This window comes from Amphiura filiformis, chromosome 12 (assembly GCF_039555335.1).
Source record: "Amphiura filiformis chromosome 12, Afil_fr2py, whole genome shotgun sequence".
In the NCBI taxonomy this organism is placed as follows: Eukaryota; Metazoa; Echinodermata; class Ophiuroidea; order Amphilepidida; family Amphiuridae; genus Amphiura; species Amphiura filiformis.
The window spans coordinates 6,238,187-6,246,055 of NC_092639.1; positions in this window are offsets into that span (position 1 = coordinate 6,238,187).

Genomic DNA, 7,869 nt, shown 5'->3' on the forward strand with positions numbered 1-7,869 from the left:
GGGTCCCCAGTTTTGGGGTCCCCGTTTTACAGATTACCATTGTTCAATCTGTAAAACGGGGACCCCAAAAACGGGGACCCCTAGAAATTTGTCAGAAGCTTTATGGGTGATTTTAAGGGGTCCCCGTTTTTGGGTCCCCGTTTTACAGATTACCCTAGGTCGATCTGTAAAACGGGGACCCAAAAACGGGGACCCCAAAGTTTTGTATGTTGGACTAAAATATATGAAGTCCTTACTACTTTCTAAAATCAAAATTGATCTATAAATCATAACGTAGATCTAATTCAAAGTGGTGTAATATGTGGTGAGGTCACGGGCCTTGTGTGAAATAATTATGGGTGTGGCCACATAGATGTGTGGTGCGCCAAGGTCTTCCGATCCCCAACTCACATTTGTAATATTAGTATATCAGCTTATATCCATATATTGGCGACATTTGGAGACTCATCAGTCCTAAAATAGAGAGAAAAAACAGGGGTCCCCGTTTTCCAGGGTCCCCGTTTTACAGATTACCCTGGGTCAATCTGTAAAACGGGGACCCCAAAACGGGGACCCCTAGAAATTTGTCAAAAGCTTTATGGGTGATTTTAAGGGGTCCCCGTTTTTGGGGTCGCCCGTTTTACAGATTACCCTAGGTCGATCTGTAAAACGGGGACCCTAAAAACGGGGACCCCAAAGTTTTGTATGTTGGACAAAAATATATGAAGTCCTTACTACTTTAATAAATCAAAATTGATCTAATCATGACGTAGATCTAATTCAAAGTGGTGCAATATGTACGTGGTGAGGTCACGGGCCTTGTGTGAATTAATTGTGGGTGTGGCCACGTGGATGTGTGGGGCGCCAGGGTCTTCCGATCCCCAACTCACATTTGTAATATTAGTATATCCATGGTGAATATATTGGCGACATTTGGAGACTCATCAGTCCTAAAATAGAGAGAAAAACAGGGGTCCCCGTTTTCAGGGTCCCCGTTTTACAGATTACCCTGGGTCAATCTGTAAAACGGGGACCCTAAAACGGGGACCCCAAAGTTTTGTATATGTTGGACAAAAATATATGAAGTCCTTACTACTTTCATAAATCAAAATTGATTTAATCATGACGTAGATCTAATTCAAAGTGGTGAAATATGTGGTGAGGTCACGGGCCTTGTGTGAATTAATTGTGGGTGTGGCCACGGGGATGTGTGGGGCGCCGGGGTCTTCCGATCCCCAACTCACATTTGTAGTATTAGTATATCCATGGTGAATATATTGGCGACATTTGGAGACTCATCAGTCCTAAAATAGAGAGAAAAAAACAGGGTCCCCGTTTTCCAGGGTCCCCGTTTTACAGATTACCCTGGGTCAATCTGTAAAACGGGGACCCCAAAAACGGGGACCCCTAGAAATTTGTCAAAAGCTTTATGGGGCGATTTTAAGGGGTCCCCGTTTTTGGGGTCCCCGTTTTACAGATTACCCTAGGTCGATCTGTAAAACGGGGACCCTAAAAACGGGGACCCCAAAGTTTTGTATGTTGGACAAAAATATATGAAGTCCTTACTACTTTAATAAATCAAAATTGATCTAATCATGACGTAGATCTAATTCAAAGTGGTGCAATATGTACGTGGTGAGGTCACGGGCATTGTGTGAATTAATTGTGGGTGTGGCCACGTGGATGTGTGGGGCGCCAGGGTCTTCCGATCCCCAACTCACATTTGTAATATTAGTATATCCATGGTGAATATAATGGCGACATTTGGAGACTCATCAGTCCTAAAATAGAGAGAAAAATAGGGGTCCCCGTTTTTCAGGGTCCCTGTTTTACAGATTACCCTGGATCAATCTGTAAAACGGGGACCCCAAAAACGGGGACCCCTAGAAATTTGTCAGAAGCTTTATGGGGTGATTTTAAGGGGTCCCCGTTTTTGGGGTCCCCGTTTTACAGATTACCCTAGGTCAATCTGTAAAACGGGGACCCTCTAGAAATTTGTCAGAAGCTTTATGGGGTGATTTTAAGGGGTCCCCGTTTTTGGGGTCCCCGTTTTACAGATTACCCTAGGTCAATCTGTAAAACGGGGACCCTAAAAACGGGGACCCCAAAATTTTGTATATTGGACAATTATATAAGAAGTGCTTACTACTTTCATAAATTACATTTGTAATATTAGTATATCCATGGTGAATATTTTGTCGAGATTTGGAGACTCATCAGTCCTAAAATAGAGTGAAAAAATAGGGGTCCCCGTTTTTGGGGTCCCCGTTTTACAGATTACCCTGGGTCAATCTGTAAAACGGGGACCCCAAAAACGGGGACCCCTAGAAATTTGTCAGAAGCTTTATGGGGTGATTTTATGGGGTCCCCGTTTTTAGGGTCCCCGTTTTACAGATTACCCTAGGTCGATCTGTAAAACGGGGACCCTAAAAACGGGGACCCCAAAGTTTTGTATGTTGGACTAAAATATATGAAGTCCTTACTACTTTCTAAAATCAAAATTGATCTATAAATCATAACGTAGATCTAATTCAAAGTGGTGTAATATGTGGTGAGGTCACGGGCCTTGTGTGAAATAATTATGGGTGTGGCCACATAGATGTGTGGTGCGCCAAGGTCTTCCGATCCCCAACTCACATTTGTAATATTAGTATATCCATGGTGAATATATTGGCGACATTTGGAGACTCATCAGTCCTAAAATAGAGAGAAAAACAGGGGTCCCCGTTTTCTGGGGTCCCCGTTTTACAGATTACCCTGGGTCAATCTGTAAAACGGGGACCCCAAAACGGGGACCCCTAGAAATTTGTCAAAAGCTTTATGGGGTGATTTAAGGGGTCCCCGTTTTTGGGGTCCCCGTTTTACAGATTACCCTAGGTCGATCTGTAAAACGGGGACCCTAAAAACGGGGACCCCAAAGTTTTGTATGTTGGACAAAAATATATGAAGTCCTTACTACTTTAATAAATCAAAATTGATCTAATCATGACGTAGATCTAATTCAAAGTGGTGCAATATGTACGTGGTGAGGTCACGGGCCTTGTGTGAATTAATTGTGGGTGTGGCCACGTGGATGTGTGGGGCGCCAGGGTCTTCCGATCCCCAACTCACATTTGTAATATTAGTATATCCATGGTGAATATATTGGCGACATTTGGAGACTCATCAGTCCTAAAATAGAGAGAAAAAGGGGTCCTTTTTCAGGGTCCCCGTTTTACAGATTACCCTGGGTCAATCTGTAAAACGGGGACCCCAAAAACGGGGACCCCCTAGAAATTTGTCAGAAGCTTTATAGGGTGATTTTAAGGGGTCCCCGTTTTCGGGGTCCCCGTTTTACAGATTACACTAGGTCGATCTGTAAAACGGGGACCCTAAAAACGGGGACCCCAAAGTTTTGTATGTTGGACAAAAATATATGAAGTCCTTACTACTTTCATAAATCAAAATTGATTTAATCATGACGTAGATCTAATTCAAAGTGGTGAAATATGTGGTGAGGTCACGGGCCTTGTGTGAATTAATTGTGGGTGTGGCCACGGGGATGTGTGGGCCAGGGTCTTCCGATCCCCAACTCACATTTGTAGTATTAGTATATCCATGGTGAATATATTGGCGACATTTATTTATTTATTTATTTATTTATTTATTTATTTAATCTTTCTTTAACCAGGGTAGCCCCTTCAGTAACTAGTACTGATCTCCAAGGGGGCCCTGAGTGACAATTCACAATATACATATACATTGTACAATTTCATAACAGAGGTTAATATAAATTAAATTAAAAGCAATGCATGGAATCAAAAGTTACATGATACATTATTTACATTGTACATCAGGTTCATTTTTACATCAGATCTGGTAACACCAATAGTTACATGATTAAATACTAATAATATTATAACAATGTACATGTTTGGCAATCAGATATAAAGAAAAGACAAAAGTTGAATAAATTTGTGGAAATTGATAAAATTTAATCACAAATCTGAAATACAGTTTTTAAAAGTATTAAGGGTCATGGAAGAAAAGTTTCTACGGATGTCTTGAGGGAGTTCATTCCAAGCATAACATGATCTGTGGTGAAAAGTTCTCTTGCCAGGATTTATGTTCCATTTTGGAATGGCAAGAGAATTGAAAGTTTGGCTTCTGGTACCATGAGTATGAAGAGATTGCATATAAATAAATTGAGAGGATAAGTAAGATGGTGCATTATGGGTAAGACACTTGAACACAATTATCAGAAGTTGTTTTTCCCATCTTGTATGTAGTTTATCCCAGTTAAGAGACTCCATCATATCATTAATAGGAGTTCTTATATCTGCTGACAAAAGAGTACGAGCAAGTCTATTATGGTGCACTTGAAGTGAAGTTAAAAGGGTGTTTATGCAATTTGACCAAACAGGACTACAATAGTCAAAGTGTGGCATGACAAGGGCATTGGCAAGCATTTTAAGGGTATCATTTGGAAGATAATACCTAAGTCTACGGATTTGGAGACTCATCAGTCCTAAAATAGAGAGAATAGGGGTCCCCGTTTTTCCAGGGTCCCCGTTTACTAGATTACCCTGGGTCAATCTGTAAAACGGGGACCCCAAAAAACGGGGACCCCTAGAAATTTGTCAAAAGCTTTATGGGGCGATTTTAAGGGGTCCCCGTTTTTGGGGTCCCCGTTTTACAGATTACCCTAGGTCGATCTGTAAAACGGGGACCCTAAAAACGGGGACCCCAAAGTTTTGTATGTTGGACAAAAATATATGAAGTCCTTACTACTTTAATAAATCAAAATTGATCTAATCATGACGTAGATCTAATTCAAAGTGGTGCAATATGTACGTGGTGAGGTCACGGGCATTGTGTGAATTAATTGTGGGTGTGGCCACGTGGATGTGTGGGCGCCAGGGTCTTCCGATCCCCAACTCACATTTGTAATATTAGTATATCCATGGTGAATATAATGGCGACATTTGGAGACTCATCAGTCCTAAAATAGAGACAAAAAATAGGGGTCCCCGTTTTCGGGGTCACCGTTTTACAGATTACCCTGGATCAATCTGTAAAACGGGGACCCCAAAAACGGGGACCCCTAGAAATTTGTCAGAAGCTTTATGGGTGATTTTAGGGGTCCCCAGTTTTTGGGGTCCCCGTTTTACAGATTACCCTAGGTCAATTTGTAAAACGGGGACCCCAAAAACGGGGACCCCCTAGAAATTTGTCAGAAGCTTTATGGGGTGATTTTAGGGGTCCCCGTTTTTGGGGTCCCTGTTTTACAGATTACCCTAGGTCAATCTGTAAAACGGGGACCCTAAAAACGGGGACCCCAAAATTTTGTATATTGGACAATTATATAAAAAGTGCTTACTACTTTCATAAATTACATTTGTAATATTAGTATATCCATGGTGAATATTTTGTCGAGATTTGGAGACTCATCAGTCCTAAAATAGAGTGAAAAATAGGGGTCCCCGTTTTGGGGTCCCTGTTTTACAGATTACCCTGGGTCAATCTGTAAAACGGGGACCCCAAAAACGGGGACCCCTAGAAATTTGTCAGAAGCTTTATGGGGTGATTTTTAAGGGGTCCCCGTTTTTGGGTCCCTGTTTTACAGATTAGTTTAGGTTATTCTGTAAATCGTTGACTCTAAAAAACGGGGACCCCAAAATTTTGTATATTGGACAATTATATAAGAAGTGCTTACTACTTTCATAAATTACATTTGTAATATTAGTATATCCATGGTGAATATTTTGTCGAGATTTGGAGACTCATCAGTCCTAAAATAGAGTGAAAAATAGGGGTCCCAGTTTTTGGGGTCCCCGTTTTACAGATTACCCTGGGTCAATCTGTAAAACGGGGACCCCAAAAACGGGGACCCCTAGAAATTTGTCAGAAGCTTTATGGGGTGATTTTAGGGGTCCCCGTTTTGGGGTCCCCGTTTTACAGATTACCCTAGGTCAATCTGTAAAACGGGACCCTAAAACGGGGACCCCAAAATTTTGTATATTGGACAATTATATAAGAAGTGCTTACTACTTTCATAAATTACATTTGTAATATTAGTATATCCATGGTGAATATTTTGTCGAGATTTGGAGACTCATCAGTCCTAAAATAGAGTGAAAAAAAATAGGGGTCCTTTTTTGGGGGTCCCCGTTTTACAGATTACCCTGGGTCAATCTGTAAAACGGGGACCCCAAAAACGGGGACCCCCTAGAAATTTGTCAGAACCTTTATGGGGTGATAGTACGGGGTCCCCGTTTTTGTGGTCCCCGTTTTACAGATTACCCTGGGTCAATCTGTAAAACGGGGACCCCAAAACGGGGACCCCTAGAAATTTGTCAGAAGCTTTATGGGGTGATTTAAGGGGTCCCCAGTTTTTGGGGTCCCCGTTTTACAGATTACCCTAGGTCAATCTGTAAAACGGGGACCCTAAAACGGGGACCCCAAAATTTTGTATATTGGACAATTATATAAGAAGTGCTTACTACTTTCATAAATTACATTTGTAATATTAGTATATCCATGGTGAATATTTTGTCGAGATTTGGAGACTCATCAGTCCTAAAATAGAGTGAAAAAAATAGGGGTCCCCGTTTTTAGGGGTCCCCGTTTTACAGATTACCCTGGGTCAATCTGTAAAACGGGGACCCCAAAAAACGGGGACCCCTAGAAATTTGTCAGAAGCTTTATGGGTGATTTTAAGGGGTCCCCGTTTTGGGGTCCCCGTTTTACAGATTACCCTGGGTCAATCTGTAAAACGGGGACCCCAAAAACGGGGACCCCTAGAAATTTGTCAGAAGCTTTATGGGGTGATTTTAAGGGGTCCCCGTTTTTGGGGTCCCCGTTTTACAGATTACCCTAGGTCAATCTGTAAAACGGGACCCTAAAAACCCCAAAATTTTGTATATTGGACAATTATATAAGAAGTGCTTACTACTTTCATAAATTACATTTGTAATATTAGTATATCCATGGTGAATATTTTGTCGAGATTTGGAGACTCATCAGTCCTAAAATAGAGTGAAAAAAAATAGGGGTCCTCGTTTTTGGGGTCCCCGTTTTACAGATTGACCTAGAGTAATCTGTAAAACGGGGACCCCAAAAAACGGGGACCCCTAGAAATTTGTCAGAAGCTTTATGGGGTGATTTTAGGGGTCCCCGTTTTTGGGGTCCCCGTTTTACAGATTAGCCTGGGTCAATCTGTAAAACGGGGACCCTAAAAACGGGGACCCCAAAATTTTGTATATTGGACAATTATATAAGAAGTGCTTACTACTTTCATAAATTACATTTGTAATATTAGTATATCCATGGTGAATATTTTGTCGAGATTTGGAGACTCATCAGTCCTAAAATAGAGTGAAAAAATAGGGGCCCCGTTTTTGGGGTCCCTGTTTTACAGATTACCCTGGGTCAATCTGTAAAACGGGGACCCCAAAAACGGGGACCCCTAGAAATTTGTCAGAAGCTTTATGGGGTGATTTATGGGGTGGTTTTACAGATTACCCTAGGTCAATCTGTAAAACGGGGACCCTAAAAACGGGGACCCCAAAATTTTGTATATTGGACAATTATATAAGAAGTGCTTACTACTTTCATAAATTACATTTGTAATATTAGTATATCCATGGTGAATATTTTGTCGAGATTTGGAGACTCATCAGTCCTAAAATAGAGTGAAAAAATAGGGGTCCCCGTTTTGGGGTCCCCGTTTTACAGATTACCCTGGGTCAATCTGTAAAACGGGGACCCCAAAGTTGAAAAACAGGGACCCCTAGAAATTTGTCAGTAGCTTTATGGGGTGATTTTAGGGGTCCCCGTTTTCGGGTCCCCGTTTTGGGGTCCCCGTTTTCGGGGTCCCCGTTTTATATAGTCCCGTATTTGAATGGGGGC